This window comes from Delphinapterus leucas, chromosome 8 (assembly GCF_059928025.1).
Source record: "Delphinapterus leucas isolate spDelLeu-1000000601 "Yukka" chromosome 8, BTC_Dleu_Yukka2, whole genome shotgun sequence".
NCBI lineage: Eukaryota > Metazoa > Chordata > Mammalia > Artiodactyla > Monodontidae > Delphinapterus > Delphinapterus leucas.
Genome location: NC_143136.1, coordinates 78,194,453 through 78,220,909, shown reverse-complemented (window position 1 = coordinate 78,220,909; position 26,457 = coordinate 78,194,453). Strand labels below are relative to the sequence as shown.

The 26,457-nt window shown below is 43.1% G+C and overlaps 1 protein-coding gene across 6 annotated transcripts in view; it reads left to right on the top strand.

Annotated features, from left to right (window-relative positions):
- FMNL2 (formin like 2) overlaps positions 1–26,457 on the top strand; it is a 310,739-nt gene that overhangs the window by 50,730 nt on the left and 233,552 nt on the right. The gene's annotated exons all lie outside the window — the stretch shown is intronic.

Here is a 26,457-nt window from a genome sequence, read left to right as displayed (position 1 = left end):
TGTCATTTCGGACGACTGAATTCACATTCAAGTGATAATTTTTGAGCAATTACAGTGTAAGACTTTTCTAAGCTATGTGTACATTTGATCAAGTTTAATCTTCTCTACATGACTGTGAAATATGCATCATTATTTCCAGTTTCTCGATGAAGAAAGAGTGTTAGAGGATTAATTTACCTGAGGTCACATAGCTAGTAAGAGGTGAGGTTGGATGAGGCAAAAAGAAACTATGAGTGTTACACAAGGCACAATATTGTACTTATTCTAAGAAAGAGTGAACCATCAACAAACTGAAAGGCAGCCTATTGAATGGGAGAAAATGTTTGCAAATCATATATCTGACAAGGGGTTAATAGCCAAAATACATAAAGAACTGTTACAACTCAATAGCAAAAAACCCAAACAATCTGATGGAAAAAATGGGCAGACCACCTGAATAGACATTTTTCCAAAGGAGACATACAGATGGCCAACAGGTACATGAAAAGATGCTCAACATCACTAATCATCAGGGAAATGCAAATCAAAAGCACCATGAGATATCACTTCACACCTGTCAGAATAACTGTCATCAGAAAGACAGCAAATAACAGGTGTTGGCCAGGATGTGGGAGAAAAGGGAACCCTTGTGCACTGTTGGAGAGAATGTAAACTGGTGCAGCCACTATGGAAAAGAGTATGGAGGTTCCTCAAAGATTAAAAATAGAATTGCCATATGATCCAGCAATCTTACGTCTGGGTATTGATCTGAAGCAAACAACATGAATTCAAAAAGATACATGCATCCCTATATATTCATTGTAGCATTGTTTGCAATAGCCAACATAAGGAAGCAACCTAAGCATCCATCAGTAGATGAATGGATAAAGAAGATGTAGGGTATACACACACACACACACACACACACACACACACACACACACACACAAAATGGCATATTATTCAGCCATAAAAAGAAGGAAATCTTGCCATTTGCAACAACATGGATGGACCTTAAAGGCATTATACGAAGTGAAATGTCAGACAGAGAAAGACAAATACCATGTGATCTCACACATAGGTGGAATCTAAAAAACAAAACAGCGTAAAACCGAGCTCATAGATACAGAGAGCAGATTGGTGGTTGACAGGTCAGGGGGTAGGCAAGATGGTTGAAGAGGGTCAAAAGGTACAAACTTCGAGTTATAAAGTAAGTCGTGTGTTGTAATGTACAGCATGGCGACTTCAGTCAATACTGTATATTTGAAAGTTGCTAAGAGAATAGATCTTAAAAGTTCTCATCACAAGAAAATTTTGTAACTGCGTGCTGATGGATGTTAACTAGATTTACTGTGGTGGTTATTTTGAAATACAGTTGACCCTTGAACAAGGTAGGTTTGAATTACATGGGTCCACTTATTTTTTTCAATAGTTAATGGGTCCACTTATTTTTTTCAATACAGTATTATGCAATCCATGGTTGGTTGAATCCATGGATGTGGAACTGTGGATGTGGAGGGCTAACTATAAATTATATACGGTTTTTGACTGTGCAGAGGGTCGGCACCCCTAATCCCAGCGTTGTTCAGGGGTCAGCTGTATTTACAAATATCAAATCACTATGCTGTACACCTGAAACTAATGTTATATGTCAAATTCTATCCCAGTTTTTAAAAAAGTGAAAATGACTAGATGACTTAGAAGAGCAAACAATTCTGTTTGGTTTGGGTGGGAAACTTAGGAAAGGCTTCAGGGAGAATGTGTCACTGAGCTGGGTATAGAAGGAATGCGTGTGCTGTGGAGAGGCAGAGATGGAGCCAAAGAGAGAAGAATGTGATGGTCACAGAGATAGGAAAACTTGGGTGGTGCCCAGGAGCAGCAGACAGCTTAGCTGGCTTTATGAGGCAGCCCCTGGGCACTGGTACCAGGATCACAGACCTGATACGGGGTTTGGGGGCAAGGCTTCCCCTGTCTAAGGCTGCGGTGTAGCCATGGCAGAGACCGAGTCAAGTCAGAAGCCAGGTGACCATGCCAAAGAAAAGCTGTGAACCTGACAGGGGGGTGGAAAGTGGCAAAACAGGACATGAGTGAGACTGTTTGAAGTAGTGGTTGTAAGGGGAACCTAGAGAATTCTCTGAGCCAAGGATGGTCTCTACTGTGTCTTTTTCATAGATGCTGGTGATTCTGGATGTGGGTGAGAGTAATTTATTCAGTGTTCTCTTCGTGGTCTTGACAACAAGTAGGAGACACAAGGCTGGATAGGTAACTTGAGGTGCTGGTGCTGGAAACATGGAACCCAGATGCCAGTGTTGAATTTGGACTGGGAGATTCTGATTGGCAGTTGAAAGCTTTTTGGGGGGGTTTTGGGAGCGGGAAGTGGTTACAAAATGGGGATGACGCTTGAGGGAGATGAATCTGGCATTTGTGTGGGGATGGATGACACCGTTTTGATTTTTCAGACAGGCATTTGAGTTGGCTTTTATATCTGGAGGTGGAATTCATAAGGCTTTGCAGTTGATTTGGAGGGTGGGAGTTAAGGAAGGAGTAAACATGTGACCTTCATGTTTTTAATACTGGATTTATTCATTTAATAGATATTTGCACGAGTTCTAGTGGCAGGCAAAGTGCTAGGTACTGTATACACGGTGCTGAGCAAAACTGTGTGCCTGGATAGGTGGGGAGGAGTAGAGGGAAAAGTGGCTCTGAGGTTTTGAACCTCTGTCATGGAGAAAGTGGCGAGACATTTACTGAAACAGGGCAGGAAGTGAAGACTCGGCTCAGAGGCCCCAGCGATGACGTTTTTGATGAGTTGAGTTTGAGGTCGATCATAGCAAGTAATCAGTTATAAAATGAGACATCGTGGGCTGAGGTTGGAGAAGGCAGTTGATGAAAGGGGATCACAAACCTGTAGAGTTCCAAGGGAAGAGGACAGAAGACAGGATCTTGTGAGCAAAGCTTACACTTTAGGGGGCAGACGGAAGGTACTGCAAAGAGGATTGAGGAGGAATCACTGTAACTTGTATTTTTCTCTACAGATATTTTCTTAGGCAGTTTTCAAGTTTCTTTTAAGGCTTTTGAACAAGGTGTCTTAATCTCAGTGCTAGCTGGGCATTTGGGGCTGGATAACTGCTGTGTTGTGGAGGCCTGTCCTGTACATCGTATATAGCATGTTTAGCAGCATCCCTGGCCTCTACACATTAGATAGATGCCAGTGGGTAGCACTTTCTCCTCCCAGTTAGGCTCATCAAAAATGTCTGGTGAGGGGGCTTCCCTGGTGGCGCAGTGGTTGAGAGTCCGCCTGCCGATGCAGGGGACACGGGTTCGTGCCCCGGTCTGGGAGGATCCCACATGCCGCGGAGCGGCTGGGCCCGTGAGCTGTGGCCGCTGAGCCTGCGTGTCCGGAGCCTGTGCTCTGCAACGGGAGAGGCCACAACAGTGAGAGGCCCGCATACCACACACACAAAAAAATGTCTGCTGACATTGCCACATGTGCCAGGGGACGGGCACAGTCACCCATCATTGAGAGCTATGGCTTTGGAGGTTTGTCGTTTTTTTTTTTTTTTTCATATATATCCCTCCCAGCCACAGCCAGGGAGGAATGATGGGGCAGACAATGACAGCAAAAGGCTTGAACCTTTATTGGGCTGTAGGTGTTCTGTGACTTGGTTCCCAATATAATCATCGAAAAACATTGGAACCTATACTGTGAAGTGCTTTCCTGTACTAGAGGAGGTGTGGTTTGCAAGACAGTTTCATTTCAGCTCTCAGCAGGCCCGGGCCTGTAATGTGACTGTACGCTTGGACATTGGGGTGCGGGGGGAACTTCAGCTCTGGAAGTTTGGGGAATTTATCAGTTTCAAAAAGTGTATTATTTTACAGAAGTCCCTGTGCAGTTCTTCAGTGTTTTTAGGAAAAACCGTTCATTTCCATGTGTCCTATCAAAGAAAGCAGACATGTGTCCTAATAAAGTTCCCCAAAAGTTGACGTTGAACACCCCGCCTCACTAAGTGAATTGACAGAAGAGGCACGCGGGGTTCCAGTGGTTTCTGTGTAGCCAGAACACTACCTTTTACCTGTAGGTGAGTTATTGAAGTTGAATTGAGATCCTGGCTGTCCATTGTGGATTCTTCCTTTTTGATCTTGAAAGAGGAAGAAGTAGTGTTGGGAGGCAAAGAGTGATGGCTTCATCAATGCAAGACATCAAAGGCCAAGTTCGGGAGGATGTCGGGAGTGTCCGTGTTTTCATGTGAAACCTGTATTTTCAGGTTGCCTGTGGATTCGGGGGTACTTTTCAGGTCGGCAGAGAGGAGGATGCTTACTGAAGTTGGGGCTTTCCTCCCCTCCCTGCAGTTCTGCAGGTGCTCCCCTTTTGCCTTGGAACCTCAGATTGATTTCTGACAGGTGCTTGATGAAGAAGTGGTTACTGGGGTCTGTCTGGCCTGCTATTCATGGGGCTCAAGAAGCTGTCAGAAAAGAGAAGCAAACAGGGAAAAAGAGAACTGTTTCTAAGTAGTTTCCGTTGTTGTGTTTAATCCTTCCAAAGCTCACAAATGCGAAGAGTTGTTCTCATTTATAAATAGTGGTGAAAAAAAGCAAGGAGTTGTTAATGGGTGTGCTCTTAGTCAGCAGGGGGAGCTGGGGGCGAAGGTGGGCCTCAGCGGGCCGGGCAGACCCCCTAATTCCAAGTGGGGTTTTGGGGAGTAGGCTCTGGGGATCCTCTCTCTTAGAAAAGAACAGGAAGTGCATGTTACACCTCTGGTCAGTGAATAAGATCTGGACTACCCTCTGAGTGTGGTCCAGCTCTTAGAAGAAGCCGATTTAGACCCCAACAGTGTTCTGCCTTCAAGACATTGAGTGGTGTCTTCTAGTCCTTGAAGATAGGAGAGCGAAGAGGGAAAGGGGAGAGGTGGGCAGTTGCTTCTGCAGTGAGCTGGCAGGGCTCTCTCTGTTTTCCCTTGCACACCACTCTCTCATTCCCTCCTCTGTAACTTTGTTTCTTTTTTGAAATAAAATTCTTATTGTAGAATAGTTTTAGGTTTATAGAGAAATCGAGAAGATAGTACAGAGAGTTCCCCTATATACTGCACCCAGTTTCACTTTTATTAACTTCTTACCTTAGTGTGGTACATTTGTCAGAATTAATGAGCCGATGTTGATACATTCTTATTAACTAAAGTCCATACTTCACTCCTCAGTTTTTACCTTGTGTCCTTTTTCTGTTCCTGGATCCCATCCAGGACACCATGTGATATTTAATCGTCATGTCTCCTTGAGGCTCCTTTTGGTTGTGACAGTTTCTCATTCTCAGACTTTCCTTGTTTTTGATCACCTTGACAATTTTGAGAAGCACTCATCAGCTTTCTGTAGAATGCCCCTCAACTCAGATTTGTTTGAGGTTTTTCTCTGATGGTTACACTGGCGTTACGGGTTTGGGGGGAGGAAGGCCACAGAGGTAAAGTGACATTTCCACCACTTGTCAAAATTAACATGACTTAGCACTGTTGCTTTTGACCTTGTTCACCTGGTAGAGGTAGTGATTGCCAGGTTTCTCCACTGTAAACTGTAACACATGCCCACCTGCCCCCTTCCATCCCCCATTTGAACACTGCACACTTTGGAGGGAAGTCACTGTGCATAGCCCACACTGAAGGAGCGGGGAGTTGGGCTCCAGTGCTTGAGGGTGGAGAATCTACATAAGTTATTTGGAATTCTTCTGCATGGGAGATGCATCTCTCCCTCCACTCCACCCTTTGTTTATTCAGTAGTTTATTTATGTCAGTATGGACTGGTGGATTTTTATTTTATCCTTTGGGTTATAATCCAGTATTGTTTTGTTCAGATTGTTCCAGCTTTGGCCATCAGGAGCTTTTCGGTTGGCTACTGTGTCCCTTTAGTGTACCCTCATGTTTTCTTTTCTTTGGAAGCTCTCCCTTACCTTCTGACACTACAGGTTCCTTTCTGGCTTTTGATGTGCACTTGTGATGCTTTCTGCCCTGTGTGGAGTAGTGACAGATCACATGCTTGATGGCCTGGAAGGCCAGGATTGGCTTCTGCTCAGCTGATCACTTCTCCTCACCTGTGTGACTCTCTTGTCTCTAGAATAAATTTACCACAAGTCTCTAGCTACAGAGTTGTAAAAATCAAATGAATGTAAGAGAATTTTACCATGTTAGTTACCAGTCCATGCCCAGTATCTTTTTGTCATTGAAGCACATCTTCGACTTCATCTCTGGGTCTTCCTGCGGCTCCAGTATGTGTTTGTTGAATGAACCATTGCTCATTCAGTGAACGCAACTCCTGCACTGCATTTTGTCAGTTGCTTGACCAATTTAATGGATATTAATTGAGGAGCTTTTCCTTTTCTACATAAACATTTTGTCTTCTGAGTTAATTATCTTGTATCTCCTCACTTCACATAGCATAGCATGGGCTCACAGGTACTGACTTACATCTGCTGAGAAGAAAAAAATGGAGAAAGCGAACACCAAACTGAATTTAAGTAGAAAAAACAAAAACTATAAATAAGCTTTTGGGATAGTGTCATTTCCTCGTTGTTCTTATTAGCTCAACCCTTAAAATGATCTCCATTACTTGTTTTTTTATTTTGTAAAAAATTAAAAGTTTTATTATTATAATTTTTTGAATTTTAAAAGACATTTATTTATTTTATTTATTTTTGGCTGTGTAGGGTCTTCACTGTTGCACGCGAGCTTTCTCTAGTTGCAATGAGCAGGGGCTACTCTTCGTTGCGGTGCGCGGGCTTCTCATTGCGATGGCTTCTCTTGTTGCGGAGCACGGCTCTAGGTGTGTGGGCTTCAGTAGTTGTGGCTCGTGGATTCTGGAGCACAGTCTCAGTAATTGTGGTGCATGGGCTTAGTTGCTCTGCCGCATGTGGGATCTTCCAGGACCAGGGCTCAAAGCTGTGTCCCCTGCATTGGCAGGTGGATTCTTAACCACTGCGCCACCAGGGAAGCCCTAAAATTTTATTTTTTAATTTTGTTTTCCTTTGATAAAAAAGTTTTTTGTAGTTTATATTGGGGTATAGTTGATTAACAGTGTTGTTAGTTTCAGGTGTACAGCAAAGTGATTCAGTTATATGTATACGTGTATCTATTCTTTTTCAAATTCTCCATTACTTGTAATCAAGGGCTTGTGTCATGAGATTACCAGTGATGGGCGAATGAATGCCTGTTGGGAACTACATAGAATTCTGATTACGTAAGGGATTCAGAGGAAGTATATTTTGGGTATTTCATCCGCAAGTCATCCTAGACTGTCCATTGCAACGTGGTGGTGGCATTAAACACGGCAAAGGCAGGACGGAAGCCCTATTTGCATTGTTAAATCCAGTGAGGAGTTAGGGTGTGGTCAGCCACTGTCCTAGAGGAGGTGCAGAAATAGATATATATTTATAAACACATATAAATATATATATTTTATATACAAATTAAAAATCTTTTTTGAGGAGGGCGAGATGGTCAGATATGATATTTTCTAACATATGCTCCAAAGTAACATGAGATGGAGGATGTTCCATGTTGATGTTTCTCAAAGAGTTGAGTTTATTTTTTTAATATAATAAAAAAAATTTTTATTTTGGCTACACCACGCAGCTTGTGGGATTTTACTTCCCCGACCAGGGATTGAACCCGGGCCCTGGCAGTGCAATTGCCGAGTCATAACCGCTGGACCGCCAGGGAATCCCCAAAGGGTTGAGTTTTGGATGACAAGGTAAGCGGGGCCCTCCCTCCCCGTGACAGGCCCAGAGTGCTGAGTACTGTGGCCGTTGTTCATCCTTTTCCTCCCCCTTTTTAAAAAACCTGTCAGGGATTCTTACTGGTCTTTGTTCATTCTTGCCTCTGAAGAGAGTGGGTGGTAAAGGGCACATTTATATTCTGACATGTTTGGGAGAAAGGGTAGGTGCTTGGGAACAAAAGGTGAGGAGTAAATTGTTGGTGGTCTTGCTGGTTTGGGAAGCTGCATGTTCCATAGAGTATCTGGTTGCTCGTATGGGATCTGGGGTTCTAGAAGAGTAAGTTCTTTCACTCCTTTTGCCAAAATGAGGTTGAGTATTACTATTAAATAGAAGGCTGGATTAGGAAGGGCTTGGGAAGCAAAGATCCTTCTGACATTCAAAGCATCTCTTTGTTTTTCTCCGGAGCGAGTTTGTCTTCTGTTCTCTCTAGGAAGCTGATCTGGTTCCTATCCTCTCACTGACCAGCACCTAGAATATCAACAGAATGACTCATGTCCCCAACATCCTGTCCTTGTTCTGGAGAGAGAGAACAGTTTGCCTTTGGAAAACACAGTGCTTACCTCTGTGGAAAAACCCCAAAGCAAGCATTGCTTTGACACATAGTTGTCCTTATATGATGTCTGTGATTTTATGTGTGTGTGTGCATGCGTGCGTGAGACTTCAAAAAAAAAAAAAGAAAAAGAAACTGTTGGGCTTTGCTGTATCTGCTCTGTGTGCCAGGAGATTGAGAATTTGGGCTTTAGCTGTGGGAGGGATTTTGGAGACCAGCTGGTCCAACTCCTTTGTATGTTCTAGAAACAAAGGCCCAGCCGAAGCAAAGTCATTTGAGATCTGAAAACTGGTCAGTGATAACCAGGACTAAGTAGTACCCGAGTCTCCTGATTCCTGGTTCTGTGGCCTTGACTTTGTGGTTTACATTGAGATTTTGAACTGTTCATTTGGCTGCCTAGTTAGAAGTTCTGTCTTTGTAGAATGCTGCTGATGTTGGTGGATGTTCTTTTTTTTCAATTTTATTTATTTATTTTTGGCTGCGTTGGGTCTTCTTTGCTGTGCACGGGCTTTCTCTAGTTGTGGTGAGTGGGGGGCTACTCTCTGTTGCGGTGCGCGGGCTTCTCATTGCAGTGGCTTCTCTCATTGCAGAGCACGGGCTCTAGGTGCATGGGCTGCAGTAGTTGTGGCACGTGGGCTCCGTAGTTGTGGCTCACGGCTCTAGAGCACAGGCTCAGTAGTTGTGGCATACGGGCTTAGTTGCTCCACGGCATGTGGGATCTTCCTGGACCAGGGCTTGAACCCGTGTCCCTTGCATTGGCAGGTGGATTTTTAACCACCGCGCCACCAGGGAAGTCCCGATGTTGGTGGATGTATAAAACCACATATAATATAGTAAAATCTTTAAGAATACATGGCATCATATATTGCTGTTACTCAGAAGCTAAGGGGATGGGGAGGGCTAAGAATTGTTCTGAGAGTCAGGACATTCTGTCACAATTTAGTCTCAAGATAGATGTTGGGAAATTCCTACCTCTTGGGACTTTACTCAGAAGGGGGCTGGATTAGACTGTTGCTTTTGCTGTTTCGAGCTCTGAAATTTTTCAGTTTTATATTTCTATAAAGGTATGTTATATATCTATCCAATGATGATACAGAATATCTGCAACGTGGGTAGATCCTTACTCATTAATTCCAGTATTATAGAACATGGGCTTATGTTGTTGCCATGAATGTTGTTTCTGTTAAAGAAGGGGCTACCTCCATTCCCACAGTTTTCTACCGTGTTTGGTAGTATTTGAGTGGGGAGAGGTACAGAGTAAGCTTGCCACTGGGTTCCTGTTAGACCTCTAACAGCTTAGAGGTCAGTTAGGTTCGAGGTGGTGTACAGCAGGGGAAGAGCCATGGGAAGAGGAAGAAAGCAATCTGTGTGTGAGTTATGGACCCATCATTTGATGTCCCATTTCAGGTGTCTTTTTTTTTTTTTTTTTGCTGTACGCAGGCCTCTCACTATTGTGGCCTCTCCCGTTGCGGAGCACAGGCTCCGGACGCACAGGCTCAGTGGCCACGGCTCACGGGCCCAGCCGCTCTGCGGCACGTGGGATCTTCCCGGACCGGGGCACGAACCCGTGTCCACTGCATCGGCAGGCAGACTCCCAACCACTGCGCCACCAGGGAAGCCCCAGGTGTCTTAAATGCTGTGGTTGAAGATACTTTGCAAGTTCTGTATCCATGATACTTGGAATTCCGTCCACAGCCCACGCTTTCTCCTTTTAGATTCTGACTTTTATGATGGTAGTATAATTTTTGTCTGAATGGTGTTGGAGATTGAATCACTGCTTTTGCCATTATTACTTCCATTTGACAGATGAGAAATGTGAGTCTTAGGGAGCTTAGGTAACTTGCCCCAAATTGTATAGCTGACGTCAATGGGTCCTCAAACCCAAGTCTTCCTGACTTCAGGGTTCATGCTTTTATCCATAGTACCTTCCAGGTGCCACATTCTGCTCCATTTTTAGTATATGTTTCACTTATTTTCTTACTGATTTGAAGTTCATTCTTCTCTTTTTTTCACATTATTCTCCAGTGCCTGGCACAGGACCATAATGGAAACATTTTTAAATATTAATGATTTAAAGGTAGTGAATGATGAACTGGAAGGAGGAAAGAAAGGCAGAGGCTTCTGAGTCACTCACTTATTTATACTTCGTCACTTTGTAATCTTGAGCAAAAAAAAAAAAATTCTCAGTTTCTTCACTTGAAAAAGTAGGGAAACTACTGTTTGCTGCACTGGGCTATTGTGACATTAGAAACGGAGTACGTTAAACTCACTGTATAGTGCTTAGCACGTAATGGGTAATTAACGAGCCGTCTCTGTTATAGTTATGTTGCTGTTAAATGAATAAAAACCTAAGATGTTGCTCTCACTTTTTTTTTTTTTTTTTAACCCCCTAAGTGTAGAGCATGTTATTTCCCCTAAATGCCTGCTACCCTCAGGGAGTTCTCAGTAACAGGATGAACATATCATCCATGGAATATGAGGGCTTAATGTTATCAGATACCATTTCTTTTGATGCCCTTTTTCCCCAGTCATTCAGGGAAAACTCATGTAGCCTGAGGCACTGCAGTGTGTTAGCTACAGCTACAGCTCTGCCGGCTGATTCCTGGAGGGCCCCTCTCCAGGGGGGTGGATGGAGCTTGCATGGTAATCAGTCTCTTTTCTTCATGCTTTCCTTCCCTCTCACATATCTCAGTTCACTGGAAAAGTCCTCAAAGCTTTTCTTCTGCTGAAGTGTGGCCCAGTAGCCAGACAGTAGCCTGTGCACTAAATGGAGAGGAACCTATGTTTCTTCCCTTGTTTGTCAACATTTTGGCATGTGAATTTTTACCTGCTACACTGAGCCTGTTGGCTCCTACCGCTGATGTCACCAACCATCTCTTTTCTGTGTTCAGAAGTCACTGGGGTATACTTCTCATGGGTTGGGTTAGCCTCGTTGCTCTGTTCCATCTATCTTAGAAACAAACCTGTTTATCGTACCTTTCCTTCAGCTTCCGGACAGAAAGGGATTTTCTAGGCAGAGAAAATGTATCACAGTAATGAGTTAATTAAACAGTCACCAGTGCGGTACCTGGCACACAATATGTGCTCAGTAGATGAAAGAAACTGGACAACTACAGTCCCTGTTCAGTATTTGTGGTTTACAAAGGATGAGAGTTAGATTCAGTAACTTGGGTTGGAAAATTACCCTTTCATCTCTCTGAGTGACACCTGAGGATGGGAGGATGGCAGGGAATAGGGAGGGGTTTGGAGAGTTTCTCGGGGTGAGTGGATTAGTATAGCTCCCAATTCAGAACAAGGTACATATTTGAAAATTACCTAACAGAGTGCCTTGGATTAGCTTCTCCTTATAGAGTAATTGACAGATATTGAATAGTTGTGATAGGTTATAATGCACACCACTTAGGTCTTTTTATCTTCAAAGAACTTAAAAAAAGAAAACAAAACACTTTAAACAGTGATTCTACCTTGTGTTCTTTATCATAGCCTAATGGTCTCTTCCGTGTCTTTGTTGTATTGTTTCTTAGGATGAGTGAGTAAGCCTTGCCGATTGGTTTATAAAACATTTATGAAGTTAAAGTCTCTGGGGAGTGAGAATTGAAATGACAGAATTTGAAGCTTCACATTTGCTGGTTAACTGCTGGCTTAGCATTCTTTTCCTGTGTGTTTTTCCCAAGCTGTAGACTCTATCAATCAGAAATCAAATGAAATTTGGTAATTGTGTGTGAGTTTTGTGTTTTTTTTCCTTGAAGTACTTAGCTCTGACTGCCAGACTTGGGAGAAATGCTTGCTGTGCGGTGATTTCTAAAGTCAGTCCTTAGCAGATGCTTAAAAAAAATTAGAAGTTTGCCACTTAAGAACTTCATAAAGTTCTTCTCAGGCTTTTCAAGTCATGAGTCAAGAAGAAGCTTTGAGGGAACACCAGGAGGTACATCCTTTACTTTCGTATCCCTTATTCCATCTATATAATGAGATACTAAGGTGCCCCAAAGAAATCAAAATATTATCCCAAATGATTAGCTATTTTCTGCCCTAACTCCACTGCCATGTACGAGGCCTAAACAATTCAGTTTCTGTGGAGGATTAGGAAAATGGCAGCTGGCACAAACAAAGGTGATATAATACCACTTATTCATTCATTTGTATATATAGCAATTTTTTTTTTTTTTTTTTGAGTAAGGAGGTACAGAAGTGAAGCAAAATCATGGCCCCTGCTCTGGACTAAACTGTGGTCTGAAAGCATTTTCTAGAAGCTTAAAAAAAGACCAAGGGCTGGAGCTAAGTTTTCCTGACTATGGAAGAAGTTAAGGAAAGGAGTGGTTGGAGGTCATGGGAAGGGCAGTTGGTGGTGCTGGAGGGTTTTACAGTCTGTGGTATAGGCTTCCTGTTTCACGTGGGATGTAATTTAGAGTGTTCATTGAAGTTGGCACCAACAAGGCTGCTAACAGTGACTCTAGGTGATGTTGGTATGGTTCATTTAAGCAGAGATCAAAACCTGGTTTTTGACGATGCTGCTGGTATTGGTGCTTTATTGAGGACTTAGCACGTGCCAAGCACTTTACATGCTCTTTCCCGTTTAATCCTAACAATGACCGTTTTCAGGTGGTAGCTTAGAGGAGTAAATAATTTGCCCAGGGTTATACAGTTAGGGGTAGAGCTTGGATCTGAAGCCATTATGCAATACTGCACCTGTAGGTGAAGGCAAGGTTCTCAAAGAAGAATTGCACCAGAAAATATTTCACAGACAGAAGCCACAGTGTTTAGTAACAGACTAGGTGTGTGAACTTGAGGCCAAATGACAAGGAGAAAGATGATTTTCAAATTACAGTTTTGGAGAGAAAGCAAGATCATAGTGCTAGTGATGGGGGTGGGAAGACTAAGGCTGTGTCTCAGCCATGTTTATGGACTCTTCTTCCTAGAAAACAGCTGATAGCCTTTTACCTGTGTTAATTTCATCTTTGGCTTTAAGAAAACAGCTGTCACTCCAAGTGCTGGCTGTCAATGTGGAACACAAGTTGTGAGCACAGTGCTTTTGTGCCAGCCTCCTATCACACGTGGGTGTTGAGTCTAGCAGCAGACCAATACCCCCTTCCCAGTGGAGCCCAGGTTCACACATCACACCATCACATTGTCCTCTGACTTAGCTAACCTGTGCATCTCACTGCGGCAGGACAGTGATAGTCACTGATTGACAAGACCCTCCTTCGGGAGGGTGACATTTATTCTAACGTCTCCAGGCCAGCCCTTTTAGGACCATGAGGAGAGTCAGCTCTTGGTCACAGTTCATACTGAGTGGATGTCACATTCTGAAAGCCATTGTGTTGAGGCCCCAGGATTCTCAGGCCTGAGTGAGCAACCTGTGGCTGATCAGATTTCTCATTGTCTCAGGAAGAGTGCTGGCTAAATCTCGACTTCAGTAGTGTGATTTCAACAGTGGATCTGTCAAGGGCCCGAGCCTGGTTGACCACCATCCCTTCCCCACCGTGTCTGTACATGCGTGGCTCTTTGGATTCACTGTGAATCATTAAGTGTTTTTATTGCCTTCTTGCAAGCTTCTGTCTTCTTTTTTTTTCTGGGTGAAAAAGTGAATCTTTCCCAATGAAGTATTTCCTTCATTAAAATAAACCTCCCCTTCGGAGAGAATACTAATATTGTGTGCAACATGGCCTTATGGGCAGCTGGCCGGCTGCCTATAGATGTCCTTGTGCCCTTTGTCCAAATGATTTCTTCCACCTGCTTGCTACAAAATCACCCAATGTACTGATAGCTATTAATTACCTCTAGTTAAAGAAGAGCAAGCCACCTGCCCCCCAGGTGGTCTCTGGATTACTTAAAGCAACACTCTCTTTAAAGGAAACTTTTTCCTTTCCTTCCCTCCTCACCTCCACCAAATCTTTGCTATTAGGAGAAACATTTGAAGCCATCGGATAATTTGCAATTCCTTTCCTAAGGGATAGTCAGCCAAATATGCTGTCCAGAGAAAATGAGATATAGGCAGGTAAGGTGTTTTGTTTTTGGCTGTGCTGGGTCTTCGTTGCTGCGCATGGGCTTTCCCTAGTTGCAGCGAGCGGGGGCTACTCTTCGATGCGTTGCGCAGGCTTCTCATTGCAGTGGCTTCTTTTGTTGCGGAGCACGGGCTCTAGGTGCACGGGCTTCAGTAGTTATGCCACGTGGGCTCAGTAGTTGTGGCTTGCGGGCTTAGTTGCTCTGCGACATGTGGGATCTTCCTGGACCAGGGATCAAACCTGTGTCCCCAGCATTGGCAGGCAGATTCTTAACCACTGTGCCACCAGGGAAACCCCGACAGGTAAGTTTTTGATAAGAGTTGAGAAAAGGAGAGAAATTTTGGGAAGGGAAAGTGACATTGTGTTCCCTAATAAAAACCAGAATAAATAGCGGGTGTAATTGGTTGTGTATTTGGTTATGTGCGTCAGTGAAGTGGTGAGTATTTGACATACCTACCGTCAGTGGGAAGAAGAGTGTTGAAAGAGAGGTAGATGTTTGCCTGGGACAAGAAATAAACCCTTCCCTTAGGGATCTGCCCATTGCCCGCCTTTCACTCATAGTGTTCATTCATTTCTTTGATAGTATTCTTCAGGAGAGAGAAATAATGTATGAAGTCAGTCTTATATCCACTCCTTCCATCTTCCTAATAGGCTCTCTATATGGTTAACCCACTTTGAGCTAGGTCAAGGGCCAGCCAGCTCCTTTTCTCCATTATCTTAGGTAGGATTATGACTCAGTTCATGCACTGGGGCTTGGTGTTGTCCCTAACCCTCCAGTTCCCCCTCCATCCACTCATGTTAAATCTCAGCCAATTCCCAACACCCTGAACAGTCTCCTTTACTTGAAGGACTCTGCTGTGACCAAGCTCCTGGCAAGCTGAGCACGTGGTGGTACCCTGTTGATGTCACAAGATAACCTTTGTACCCTTTGGACTTTGAGCTTTCAATTAAGCTTACAGCTAATTCCCTGGTGGATGTTTTAGGGGAGCAGGGATATGTGTTAGCCCTACTTGTGTAGCTTTTGCGGTCAGGGGAGGTGACCCCCATTATAGCAGCCCCATAACTGAGGTCATAAAAATATGCCAAGTGTCATTTGGAAGTCAAACGCTGGGTTACATAGCCTTTTGGGGGGGGGTTAATCTCCTCCTTTCTAAGATTTTGTACCCAGTGATTCTTTATCAGCTTGACTGCTAACTGTAAACTTCCATTTCTTTTACAGTGTTACCACTCATTAAATTCTTTCTTCTTTGTCTCACCTATATAAATGAGACCGGTTCTCGCTCTTTTGTATTGTCTTTGAGCTCATGGCAGGTGGCACTGGGAGCCCTGTGAAGGCTGTCCTTGTGTATTGTTTTCATAAGCTAAATAAGGCACAGAAAGAAAACCAAAATATAGACTTTCTCCCTGGGCTAGAAGGGAAAGGGAGGACAGTTTGCAGTTTACATGTGAATCTTATTTGAGTGCCCTTCAGAAGAGAATATTTTCTGATTCTGTCTTGTCTTCTCTTCAGTCTTATATTTATTCTTTCCTCTCTGCAGGTATGTATATATTAGTTTTTTTTTTTTAATTAGGAGCAAAATTTATGCCAGACTTTTGTTAAATTTTATTTTAGTTTTAACTGTTTCCTGGGTTAACTTATTTTTAGAGCCCCTATTAGTAAGAGACATATGTCTTTCTAATGACAATAAAACTCATATGGGGCAGGAGAAAGAAGGAAAGAATTTTTAGTTCCAGTCTGATATAAATTCTGTGGCTAAATGATTAGGTATTTAAAGGTATTTAATCTCACATCAAGAAGCAGCAATTTTAGAACAGGCATTTCTAACAGATTCAGTTTTGACACATATCAAAACAAAGACTTTGATGGAAAATTTTAAGCCTGTCCATTTCCTCTGTCACTCTTCCTTCTTTTATATCCACTTCCTCTCTCAGCCTGCCTTCTTTTCCTCATTTCTATAGCTTCTCCATGCTCACTCAGGTGTTGATGTGATTCTGTTCTTCTTTTTTTCTCCTTATTCCTTTTTGTGCAGAAGGCAAGACAGCCCTTGACTGGCCTTGGTACTGAGATTGAGGTGGCTTGCATCTTTAGGGAAGGGATGAGGGATAGTCTTCCTAGTGTTTCTTCATCCATAGGTGGAGTCCCTTTGTACCTACATAAGAAAAAAACAAAACAAAATAAAGCCCCTACCACCTCCACCGACATTTTTGGTAGCCAAAAATGGAGGAACTTGGATTGACCAAAGCCTAAAGTTATCAGAATACTTCTAGCTAGTCGCTGTATTAAAGAAAAACTTGTTTTTCTAAAGGTGAAGAAGTTAATCTCTTAAGATGATGAGAGGGCCCAACTGGAATGGAAATTTATTTCCATGTTCTAGCTTAACCAAGTAATTAAGTGTGTCTAATGCTGTCTGTTTGAATCATATGAACTTGCTGTTGTTATAGGTCAAGAATAGTTGAATAACAGCAATCTTACATGAATCAGCCCAGTGAACCTGATGAGGAAATGGAGACCCAGGAAGGCTAATCCGCTAATCCCCTCATCCTGGCCTCAACCCAGGAGGCAGTAAACTGGGATAAAGCTATTTTACTGGATTCTTTCTCCCTTTCTTCCTTCCAACCTTCCTTTCTCTTTTTCTCTTTCTCCTTTTCATCTATCTATCTATCTTGAAAAGTTAACAGATATAAAGGAATAAAGGGTGTCTTTGTAGGAGAAACTGTTGGGAAATCAAGGTGACTGATATTTTGGGGGGGTGGGGTGAGCAGACAGCAGTAGGAACACAACCACTCAACACTAGGACAGTCACCGTACCCAGATTTTAAGACAAGCGTGCAGTAGAGCTAGCCTGTATAGAAATGAGTGTATTCGGTCACTGGTCATTTTGTTTGATTGTGTATGAGCCACATCGTGTTGTCCTTGAGGAGCACGGATTGTGCAATTTTTCACTGCATTCCTGGCAAGCTTAAAAAAAGGCTGCTACGATCTACTGCAGTTGATTGATGCCGGAAAAGTTTGCTGCACCTAACAATAGCCCTTCTCCATGAAGCACTGCATTGATGCTTTTAGAACTCATTACTGCTAACCAAACAGTAGTGGTTTTATTACTGTACTAATGGAGCCTGGTACTTGGAGGCGGGGGCTTGGGGGAGGGGGAGAAAGTGGGGCAAGGATTGTGGGCAGGAAAAAAGAATCCCTTTCCATGATTAGTGATGACCCCCAGAAAAGTTGTTAGGCAGTTTCCAGTAAAACAATATGATAATCTGGATACAATGCAGGGTTTAATATGCATATGCAAGGATGCACTAAATGAATTTTTCCTAGCAGGGAAGAACAAGGGCTTTCTCAATAAAGAATCAGCAAGACAGCAGAGTTTTCTACGGCCTTTTCCAGTGAAGTGATTTGCTTTCCTAACAGTGCAAGGAGGCGAACAAATGAGCTGTGACAGATAGGGATGCTGATGCACACAGGACTGTGCTAGAAAACTTGGCAGGATCTTCATTGTGGGCAACAAGGCAGACCCAAGTGATGGCATCTATCCTCTTTCATGTTTTTTGTTTGTTTGTTTTATTGCGGTACGCGGGCCTCTCACTGTTGTGGCCTCTCCCATTGCGGAGCACAGACTCCGGACGCGCAGGCCCAGCGGCCATGGTTCACGGGCCCAGCCGCTCCGCGGCATGTGGGATCTTCCCTGACCGGGGCACGAACCTGCGTCCCCTGCATCGGCAGGCGGACTCTCAACCACTGTGCCACCAGGAAAGCCCTCTTTCATGTTTTTTGAAACGTACTTGGGTCCTTCCTTTCTTCCCAACTTTTGTTTTTATATATTATTTTAATTGGGTAGCTTTCAGTTTACCTTTCATGTAGTTACTGATGTATTTGAGATTTTATCTACCATCTTACAATTTGTTCTCCATCTGACCTGTCTGTTCGATGTTTTTTTTCTCTTTGACTTCTTTTGGGTTAAGCAAAAAGTTATTCCATTTTCTGTTTATTGACTTAATTCTTTTGCTCTTCTTTTAGTAATTATCCTAGAGATTACAGGGTTGCATCCTTGACTTATTACAGTCTAATACAAACTCTTCCTTTTGTCTCTTTGTTTTGGTTCATTGCTTTCATTTGGAAAAGTTCATGACCCTTAATGAATGCCACTGGCAGTGAAATGATTTTGTCCTTATTTCCTGCTTGAATCCGTCCCATCGTAGCTCTTATTTTCTGAAATTGCTTATAAGTGTCATCAGAGCTCTTGCCCAGAATCATCTGCCCTTGGAGACATGCTCCAGGCAGCCCCACTGCTGGGTTGTGGCTCTCTAGAATAGGGATGGAAGCTTTCTAGTATCCCCGTGAGGCTGTCAGCTCTCCCATAGCAAGACCTTTCCTGTCCTTTGTACCATGATATCTGGCACACGGTAGATTATCAGTGGAAATCTGAATGACTAGGCTCCCAGAAACCAGATGCCGGGCCCCACCTCAGAGTCAGGATGCAAGCTGGGGGGTTTTGGCCCATTTTAGGTGAGCTCTAATCTTTAAAACTCTACCAGCTTTTACCAGTCTCATCTAGCTGGTTTGTTTCAGTTGAATCAAGCTTGTTCTTTACATCCTTTTTTATGTCTAATGTCACTCTGGTTCATACACACGCTACATTTCACCCATACTCACTCACTAGTTGCTATCTATAATAGTATTACAAAAATTTTTAATAAGGTGATAGAGCTCCCTGAGTATCTAGTAACTGCCATTGTTTTTCAGGGACATGTGAGCCACACGCATGGAAATATTTTGTGGAAAGATCCTAGAGTTTCTCTTGGACTTGTTGAGCTCTGTGCCTGAAGCATATAAAATATTATAAAATCCCAGTACAAAATGTCTTAACAGAGGGTCAGCTGTGCTGTAGGTCAGTAATATTTCGGTTATTTTAAGCTGTGATAAGGAAAGCCTACAGCAGAGGTGTGAACCTTGTTGCCCTGTGGCAGCTTTCTGTCAGCTCTGTTATATTACTGGTTTTTAAAATAACCCCAGAGGTTTATCATGATGAAGTGAAAACCTACTTGTCAATGATGGAGGAGTTTTTGGATCATGCACGTTCTTTCCTTGGGGACAACATAGTCTGTGCAGAAGTAGCTTGAATTTGTCAAGACCTAAGTTCACTGTCCAGCTCTGCCACAGGTTTTGAGTACCTGTGGGCAAGTTACATCACCCCTGTCAGCTTGTACAGTAGGGATAATGAAACTCAGCTTGTTGTAAGGCTAAAGTTATATATTGGTTCCTAAAAGTATTTCTGAAAACTGTGAGTCCCTCTACATATGCGATTTGTGCATGCTATTTTCTCTAAGCGTTTTCCATTTGGGCAACTTAGAATACAGGCACCACTCAGGTAGAGCTTGCTAATATTGATTTATGTACTTTTGAGGTAGGTGGTGGAAGATTGAAACCACAACTACTATATTGAGTTCAAGAGAATCTTTTTCCTACTCTTAACTATGCTGTACTTGAAATCTACTCCAAGGATATTGTTTCAAATGAGCCAGTTTTGGGTTCTGAGATATGTAGAAGTCAGAGGGGAGAGAGAGAGAGAGAGAGTGCTGCCTTGAAGCATTGTAAACTTTCAGAGAAGAGTTTTCTCAAGATAAATTACCAGGAAGTTATTTCTTGAAACAAAGGCACCCGGTTGATGTGAATTGACTCTCTAGAGAAATATTTACCACCACTGCTTCTGCCAAAGTGAATTGTGGTCACCAGGGGCAACAATAGCAGCCGTCTTTATATAGACAAGTGCAAGTCCTGAATTCAGATGCCCCTTCCTAGGGCTGCCAGCTGGTCTGGAGTTTGGAGTGCAGAAAATACATGTTCAGTGGCAGCTTCCTTGGGTGTTGGAAAACCCTATTTATTGGAGCATCTGCCAAACATGGATGGAAGAAGATTTTTCAGGATTACAAAACTACTTCTTGAGAGATGGATAAGTGGAGGGATAGTTTTATAGATGTTCTGCTCAGGACTCCGAGGCACTATTGAAAAACTGTTAGGTAACTAGGAGAGAAGAGGCAAAGCTGTTCTCTTATCAGGTACCTCTGTGAGAGTAGGAGAAGGATGGCGAGGCTAGGACACTGCCTGGGACAGGGTACGGGGTTGGGTGTACGTAGCGTATTCCTGGAATTGACTTTGAGGAGTGATGTTCACTTCATTTTTCAAAGATTAGTAGATAGTGGCAGTAACTAGTGACTAGTACTTTGTCTTCAACTTTCATGAGGGATGAACTCATTTTCTAATTTCTATAAGAAACTGCACCTGTTTAGCCCTCACCATGGAGGGCTGCCTGGATGGTTGGCAGAACTTCCATGAAATCTCAGTTTTTCAAGCATTTGAAGCGAAAGACCGAAGCTCTAATCGAATATGTTGGATGTGGGCTTCTCATTTCTCAGCTGCAGCCTTTACAGATGCATTGTGGTTGCAAGTGCCTGAATCCAGCCTTGTCCGTGCTGACTTCTAGCCAATCCAACACAGTGACGCTTCTACAGTTTGGAGGAGACTTTTAATGAGATGAGATTTTAGTTGCTATATTTAACTTTTAATTATACCCTATTGGGATAAGTTTTAATTTCCCAAGTGTTACAACCAAGGCATGAAAATGTGGGTCAAGTAAACTAACAGAATTAAAAAAACCCCACAACAATATAACAAACCCTAAAATCTACCAGTGTGTCTCAGGCAATTAATTAGAGCAACCAGTGGTTTCTAACCTGTGTGAATGTTTCACGAGTCTGGAAAAATAGACTCAGTGTCTCCCACATTGGCAGTCTGCTTTCAAGAGGACTTGACTTGGATCTGTAGATCTGGGTAGTTAAGCCTTAATGATTCAGGTATAGGTTGTTCTCTATGGGTATCTGCAGTGAATTGCAATCCTGTGTTGGCTGCCACGTCGCCATTTGTCATCCCAGTCTCATTAGGGGACTCAGAGTCATCTGAGCAAACATAGACACTCACATTTGACAGGTGTGAGGTTCCTTAAACTGAGGAGAAAATATGTGAGTTTCTCTGTGAATCTGGTTGATTCATATCCCTCTTCTGCCCCTCAGAGGCCAGTGATTGAGGGGTGACTAAGGTTTGTGTTGAACTTGTGCTTGAAGTTTCCAGATAGAAAAGTTCAAGATTCTGGCTTAACTGGAAGAGTTTAGGAGTTCTTTTCTGCGAATTGACACACAGAAAATTCCTTGGCTTCCTGGCAGCTGAACCTGTCAGCTGGGTAGACCGTTGGGGCAGGGCAACATCCTTGCCGTTGGTCAGCGCAGTGGGCTGACAGTGGGACCGAGAGGGCGTTAGGCAATAGTCCAGGGCATGGGGCCCGTTGGATGTGCAGACACAAGTGTTCTCGTGATCTGTGCACGTATATCCAAGAGAACCAGGGCCTTGAGCCTCAGGCCTGAGAGGCTGGCTTTCAAGGCAAAAGATTAGAAGAAAGAAAACATGCCACACATGATATACCTCCTCTCTTGCTCTGCTCCCGTCTACGTTTGCTGCCCTCACATATAACGTTACCTTCCATGCAACTTACTGAGTCAGTGCTAAAATCTTGCTGAACCGGAACTGTTATTTTGAGCTGCCCCATCTGTTTCTTTGTGCACCAGTGAGTGTGTGAATAAATGCACCGATTTTTAAAAAAAATACAACAGCTCTTAGAACAGTTGGAACCTAGAAAAGTAACCCTTTATTATTCCATTGCTTTTCGTGGGGTAATTTCCCTTCCCTCTTCATTTATGTACATAGAATTTTTTGGCCATACTTTTTTATTGTGGCAAAATATACATAAGACAAAATTTACCATTTAAACTATTTTTAGGTATGAAATTCAGTGGCATTTAGTGTATTCACGTTGTTGTGCAACCATCACTACTGTGCATCTCCAGAACTGTCACCTTCTAAAACTGAGAATCTGCCGTTAAGAAATAACTCCCCATTCCTCCCTTCCCCAAGCCCCAGTAACCTGTGTTCTACTTCTCAGTTTCTACGAATTTGCCTGCTTCAGGAGCCTCACATAAGTGGAATCATATAATATTTGTCCTTTGTGTCTGGTGTACTTCACTTAGCATCAAGTCTTCAAGCTTCATCTAAGTTGTAGCATGTGTCAGAATTTCATTCCTTTTTAGGGCTGAATAATATTCCATTGTATGTGTATGCCACATTTTGTTTATCTGTTCACCTATTGGGATACATTTGGGTTGTTGCTGCCTTTTAGCTATTGTGAATAATGCTGCTCTGAAAATAGTGCTTTACATGTGTTTACGTTTCTGCTTTCATTACTTTTGGAAGTAGAATTGCTAGATCACGTGATAATTCTACGTTTACCTTTTTGAGGTAAATCTTTGTTTAGTTTTCCACAGTTATTGCACCATTTTACATCCCCATTAGCAATGCACGAGGGTTCTAATTTCTCCACATCCTTGCCAACACTTACTTTTAATTTTTTTTTTTTTTTTTTTTTTTTTGCGGTACGCGAGCCTCTCACTGTTGTGGCGTCTCCCGTTGCGGAGAACAGGCTCTGGACGTGCAGGCTCAGCGGCCATGGCTCACGGGCCCAGCCTCTCCACGGCATGTGGGATCTTCCCGGACCGGGGCATGAACCCGCGTCCTCTGCATCGGCAGGCGGACTCTCAACCACTGCGCCACCAGGGAAGCCCTAATTTTTTTGATAATAGCCATCCTAATGGGTGTGAAGTGGTATCCCACACAGAATCTTGTGATTTTGATTTGCACGTGTGCATAAATTTTAAAAAGTTTCAACAGAGCATATATGTCATTTTGCACTCTGGCTGATTAGTTAATATTTTTATCATGTTTTACCTTTAAACGACTGTTTTTAATTGCATTTTTCTGGATCCACGTGGAAGTTACCAGGTATCTGAAGAATTAGAATTTGAACTAACGATACAAATGTGGCCTTCACTACAGAAAGGGAAAGGGCCGAGTAAAAGAGTAGCCACCCCAGGAGGAAACGGAAGGGTTTCCTATGCCCATTTTGGGCCTCTTAGCAACTTTACCAGTAAATCTACGTGCTGGATGCTTCAGGATATAGGAGGGAGTCTGCTTGCAAGAAGCAAATTCCTGGTGAGACAAAAAGGGATTAGACCAGGGCAATGCCAAGCAACAGAGAGAGAGCAAAATCATCTAATTTATCATCCTTCCCCCAAGGCTGAGAGGCTTTTTTTTTTTTTTTTTTAATTTATTTTTGGCTGCGTTGGGTCTTCGTTGCTGCACACAGGCTTTCTCTAGTTGCGGCGAGTGGGGGCTACTCTTCATTGTGGTGCGTGGGCTTCTCATTGCAGTGGCTTCTCGTTGCGGAGCATGGGCTCTAGGCGCACGGGCTTCAGTAGTTGTGGCCTGCAGGCTCAGTAGCTGTGGCTCGCAGGCTGTAGAGCGCGGGCTCAGTAGTTGTGGTGCACGGGCTTAGTTGCTCCATGGTATGCGGGATCTTCCTGGACCAGGGCTCGAACCCGTGTTCCCTGCATTGGTAGGCAGATTCCCAACCACTGCGCCACCAGGCAAGTCCAGGGCTGAGAGGCTTTTAAGTAGTTTGGGAAAACTTTGAAGGGGGAGGGAAAGCTTGAGAGTAATTCAAAAACTTGTCCCTTACAGGCCAGTTTGTTAAAAGACCAATTTTACCAAAAGGCTAAGGCTGTGATTAAGCAAAGCCTTTGAAAAAGAATCTTAAAATATCCCATTAAGAGCGATGACAGAGTATGGTTATTAAACATCAGAGTATTTAAATGAGAATCGTGAAGCAAAAATGAGTGCTTTGTGCGAAGACTAATTTGGTCACCAAAAATTATAGAAACTTTCAGAAGATACAGAGAATGCTTGTAAGGGAAATGGAACTCTTTGTAGAACTGAGTTTTAAAAAAAGTTTACTTACGGAGCTTCATTTGTATACATTTCTAAAACCAATTCTAAATATTACTTAAAATGCCAGTAGGAAAACACTTTTTTACTGACTGCTTTTTAACCTGCGGTTTTTGGAAAGAAGCATCTATTTCCCAGTCTTATCTGAAAGAACCAGCTGTTAATCAGGTCCTTCCCAGAGACTGGATACTTGTCCTACGAGGCGGAGGTGACCGGGATCACACTTGGCACTGGACCATTGGGCATCAGTGGCGAGTTCATCTGTGTTTCAGGAAGTAGCTGACCATTCACCTGAGTCCAAACATTGCCAGACAGACAGTCAGCTCTGAGCTGCATAGTCATTTCAGTTGATTATGTGGAGATTTGCAGACTAGAGCGAAGAGAAGAATGAATTGAATGGGCCCGAGGGACTTTTTCCGTGTCTGCATAATTCAGCTCCATGGCGGTGGTTACAGGGGGTTACTTCCATGGTAACAGTGCCTCTGTAAAGATACTTAGAAACCCACTGGTGGAAGGAGCTTGACCAGGTTCCTCTCTGTATCTCAGTTGTAGAGGCAGCATGAGATTGAGCTCAAGACTAGGCACGGGTTCCTGACTCAGGTTTGCCTGTCGTAGGCCTGAGATATCTGGTGTTGGTTGCTTCATCTTTCTGCAAGGTTTGCTGGTAGCTGTCGGAGGCATCGTGTATGTGGATCATTTTGCAATTGTAGAATACGATAAGCATTGTTATTAGTAAGTCAAATAGTAAAACTGAAAAGAATAAGTGCCCCGCCCTGCCCTCATCAACTCACTTCCTCTTTTGGCATCGCTTAGGGTTCTCTTGTCAGCAGGTGCAAAGCTCCCATTAAAGTCTTTGGCTCAGAAGACATCAGAGTTGAATGAATGGCTTCAGAGTTCGGAAAACAAATTGTTGGTTTATTATGAACCTTACTGTGGTTTACCTAATCACATCGCCAATAACGTGAGGTACTTGAACCAGCCATGAATTAATTCTCTTCCTTTTTCCGTGACAGTGTTAAGCTTCACAGCCTCGTCATGCTGTTTCTGAACCGTTAATAATGTGCAGCCACATTGGGGCATCAAGTCAGTGCTAAAGTGGCTGGGAAACTTGGGTGAAACTGTGAAATGTAAGTGTCCATTTACAGGGCCGGCAAAGTGGGGGCTGGAGGGGTGACCGCTTACTTTGTGAAATCTACAGACATGGCCAAGAGTGAGTGCGTGGTCGGTACATTCAGACTCCCTCAACTCTTCCTCTTAGGATTTCCCCCAGGTGCTATTCACAGGACCATTAATTCACCTAGAAACTTCTAGAAATGTAAGAGGACTCATTCTGCTTTCAGCATGCCTTCCTGCTACTGACCCTCAGCTACCATGGAGCTCATTACCTTTTGTACAGAGAGATTACTCAGGAATAATATTACAGGAATAGTGTAAGTGTAGGTAAGTGGAAAGGTTGAGTTGCCTTGTTATTTGGTGTGATGGTACTTCCATGTACATTTTATTATGTTTGTATGTAATTATAATGAATTGCTATTACTGCGTGCCTACCACGTGCCATACACGAGGTGCTTGTCACTGATTGACTCCAATCCTTAGTAACACCTGCAAGATAGGTGGCTTTAATGATGAGGAAACTGGCTTGAAAAGGTAAAAATAAACTATTTCTAGGCCAAGCAGGCTGGGTTGAAATCAGCTTTGTGAATCTCAGAAGGCTTGAGCTGGTAGGTCGTACTGTGCTGCCTCCCATGTTTAGGGGAATGAGCTTAAACTCAGGGAAATTACTTTGCTGTTGAGGCATGTGTTCTCAGTCACCAGGTGCTTAACTTGTTTTGTGCTTGCATGAAACATTCTTCCCAGAATCCGAAAGCTTCCTAGGGCTTCTCTTGTTCCCATGTTTGCCAGTTATTTAAGTCGTTGGATACCCAGTTTGGGGAGATTACCTGTGTTTTATGCTGTCCTGTGAAGAGGTACCAGGAATAGGGGTTTTGCATCCTGGATTCAGTCCTCAACTGAGTTCAGCATTTTGATTTCCATTATTTTGACTAAATAGTTGACTTAGGTGGATATGTGGTTATTTTACTCCGCTTTTTAAAAAAACTGCTTTATTGAGGCATAATTTATATGCCATAAAATTCGCTAATTTTTCAAGTGTGTTAATGAGTTTTAGTAGATTTGCAGTATTGTGCCACCATCACCACAATCTAATTTCAGAGCATTTTCATTGCCCCTAAAAGAAACTGTGCTCTAGTTGTCTCATTTGTTAACTTCTCGTTTGTGGTACCCT